Here is a 3,289-nt window from a genome sequence, read left to right on the forward strand (position 1 = left end):
CAAGTGGCATCATGCGTGGGTGGCCGGAGTTCCATATTAGCCATCTTGCTTTACCCAGGAAATTTAATAAGTTTTTTGCAGATGGTTTTCAGCATTTTTTTATTACAGAGAGAGAGAGAGAGAGAGAGAGAGAGAGAGAGAGAGAGAGAGAGTCTGATTCAGCTCACATACTGATACTGAATGGGTTTTATTTCATATTTATTTGGTTGGGCACTTTTGCTATGTTGCAAGTGTAAAGGTTAAAGATGACTGTGGGAATCAGTTCTCACCTTCTGCTATGTAGTCCCAGGGACTGAAACTCAGGCTGTCAGGCTTAATAACAAATGCCTTTGCCCATCTTGCCAGTCCCCCCTAAAGTCATTTATTAATAAGCATGGCTCCATTCATACACATGGATCCTCTGTGACCTACACATCTTACTTTGGGATCCACTTCCTAGCGTTCCTACAATGGGGACAACATTTTTAAAAATTTATTTTAAATGTTATTTTAAGATGTATTTTAAAATTTATATATACTTGTGTCCCAGCTTTTCTGTATGGGTGTCACATGCATGTGGTACCAATGGAGTCCAGAAGAAGGCATCAGATCCTGTGGAGATGGAAATATAAGTGGCCGTGAGCTGTCTGAGGTATGTGCGCAGAACTGAACCTACAAGAGAAGCAAATGCTCTTAATGCCTGGGCCATTTTCTTGATTTCCCAATACATATTTTGAGGGGCCCTTTTAAATCATAGCACAGTCCTTCACAAAAAGTGTTTGCTATGCCCTTTAAAGTAATTGTTCATTAGGCAATCAAAGAGCTTACAGGGAAGATATCAGCTCATGAGAAAAAAAAAAAAAAAAAAAAAAAAAGGAAAGTCCTCTAGCAACAGATGTCTCTGAATGAGCAAAGCTTTGTCATCTCTCAGGATGGCACTCAGGGTCAGAAGTCCTTACATGTTTCCCAGAGCACATCTAAGCTCCTCCCCTCAACACTTGGCTAGAGACCAAGGCAGATTCCTGCAGCCAAGGCTACCAGTGTGTGCAATGGCTCCTGAGTAACCTGGCTAACCCTGGATGTGTTGGCTTACAGGGATAATTCTAATTCCAGTTGGTTGTTTCCAAATCTCCAGGAAGAGTAAGACATTCTTTGAGTTATCTTTAGGCCTAAAGTAGCTTTTCCCCATTTTTTTACATATCCATTAAGCCCTTTGCTCCACATACTTATGAGGTGCCAGACCCGGCAACATTGTCTTCTCAGTGCTAGACGTACACAATAAAAAACAACCACAGTCCCAATTTCTGAGGGAGCTCAAGGTTAGTGGTAGAGAAATGAGTAGTGGTTGAAAGATATTCCCAACCTAGGACACATATTTAATAAAGGCAGAAATAAGATGCCTGTGTTAGCTCAGAGAACATACAGGAGTTGCAGTACAAACAGTAGGAGACAGGATTTCACTAGGCACCAAGTCGCTTTATTGAGAAAACCCTAGAGTTTTGGAGAAAAGCAAGAGGGCACATCAAGACAGTACTGGCTTTTGTTTACCACAACCCTCAGGACCTTTCTCCCATGTTCCTTTGTGATGGCTGCCACAACAAAGGACCACAGACTAGGCAGCTCAGTGGGAATCTATTTTCTCACAGTTCTGGAAGCTAGATATCCAAGGTCAAGAGGTCAACAGGCTTGACTTCCTGTAAGGACTTCACAGCCTGCTGCTGATCCTCTTTGTACTTCTGTCACAGAGCCTTCCCTCTGTGTCTGTGTCAACACATCTTCTTACCACATTGGCCACATGAGATCAGGGTCTACCCTAAAGACTCAATCTAATGTGGCTACCAGTTTACAGATCTGATCTCTGGAGCTGAGGAGAGTGTAGCACACAGCAGGCCTGAGGGATATTTATGGATTTGTGAATATTTCTCTCTCTCTCTCTCTCTCTCTCTCTCTCTCTCTCTCTCTCTCTCTCTCTCTCTCTCACTCTTTACCTACCTAGCTATTCCTACATTTCTCCTATGAGCTTGGCTATAATAGCCTGTCTTCATGCTCTGCCTTTCCTACCCTGTGTAGGTATTTAGATGTGGTCTTCTTTCACAGCATCATCTCTGGAAGAAGCAAGGTGTGCTGTGCTTTCTTATGTGTTCTTCCATACCACAATGGAGAGCCAGATAACCCAGGTCAGGATTTAAGGAAAGCATCCTATATTAAAGGATACTTTCAAGGTAACTCATGACTCGAATATAAAATGAGCATTTTTCAAAGATTTTATTTAGCTCATTAATAAACAGGTAAGATTCTACAGTTACCACAAAGAAGAATGCAACAGAGAAATATGCAGGTGCATCTTGAAAGCCAAATTAAACTGAACTTGCTTAACAAAGTTAACAAAGATGCAAAGTTGGTCAAGAGCCACACAAAGTGCTTCCTTGCATTCCACCAATTGCAAATTGCATTGCTATGATAAAAATAATTTGCATCACCACCAGGATTGTGGGGGAGGAAGGAGCTTTACCACAAACCCCAGGCTAGCTTTGAGTTGTGACTCTCCTGCCTCAGGCTCCCTTGCCAGGAGTGTACCACCCTGTTAGCTTTTATCATAAATTTTTCATATTTGGCACTAATTAGTAATTTCTAGTAAATGTGATGAGATAAAAACATGTTTTGATAACCAAACTGATGAGATAAACTAAAAAAGTTTTTTAGTAAGTTGAATATTGGCAGTGTTGAGAAACTAGCTTCTGCATTTAGGGGTGTGTGTGACATTCTAATACTGTGTAGCTTAGAACTGATCAAGGTTTCCTGACTTTCTCCTAGTCATTTTATTCCTGGGTCCCAGGGAAAGAGTGCTGTGGGTGCCCCCTTAAAGCTGTGCCCACCTCTTAAACTGGAATTATGTAAAAACATGAATGCACGTTTCTGTGTATTCCTGCTTGCAGAATGTTGTGCAAGAGGAGAGACTTCTTTTCTACCACACTGCTCTGAGCTCTGCAACAAAGAGTGGTAACTGTGATAGGAGAAAAGCTATGATGCAACCAGCATCCAAGAGGACATCCGTGAGGCTGAGGATGTTGTAAATACTTGTTGAGACCATGAGTTGAAAAGACAAGAGCAGACTTAAGATGCAGGGATTCTGCGTTGTGAAATGGTACCAGTAGGAAAGTTTATTTCCTACTGTATTTGTTATTTTCCTAGTGTTGTTTTCATATTTGAAACCTTTATTATTTATCCTATTTCTCCTCTTTTTCTACTTGAAAAGAGAAAGCAGCAGGCCAACCTGGGGATGCCAGGAAGGAAGGGAGTTCAGCTGGCA

Source organism: Mus musculus, chromosome 2 (assembly GCF_000001635.26).
Source record: "Mus musculus strain C57BL/6J chromosome 2, GRCm38.p6 C57BL/6J".
Lineage (NCBI taxonomy): Eukaryota > Metazoa > Chordata > Mammalia > Rodentia > Muridae > Mus > Mus musculus.